We start from the raw sequence: 435 nt of genomic DNA on the forward strand, positions 1-435 counted from the left end.
GAGAGAGAGAGAGAGAGAGAGAGAGAGAGAGAGACTGCTCGATTGAAATATATATATATTATTCTTTTCTTCAAATTGTTATTCCTCCAAAACAGAGGAAAAACGATCGTTCAACGAAAAAACATTCGCAATCTTCATTTAGTTCTAGATCTCTAGATCTAGGCTAGCCTCGAAACTAGATCAATGATTTATGTCTGTCTGTCTGTCTGTCTAGATCTAGACCTAGACCTAGGCCATAGATCTAGATCTAGAAGCCCCTAGGTCTCTGAGCCAAGAGGGCGCTGAAACTTTCCGAAATCACAAAAGAGTTCCCCTACCAAGTCTGTAAACTTTGTGACTTTGTTCCCGGTTACTGGGTCTGTATACACTCCCTTTCCTTTTTTACCAATTTAGGGATTTTAGGCCTGGTTAAAGTTCAATAGTGGCTTTCATGGT

Source organism: Aplysia californica, unplaced genomic scaffold (genome assembly GCF_000002075.1).
Source record: "Aplysia californica isolate F4 #8 unplaced genomic scaffold, AplCal3.0 scaffold00154, whole genome shotgun sequence".
NCBI lineage: Eukaryota > Metazoa > Mollusca > Gastropoda > Aplysiida > Aplysiidae > Aplysia > Aplysia californica.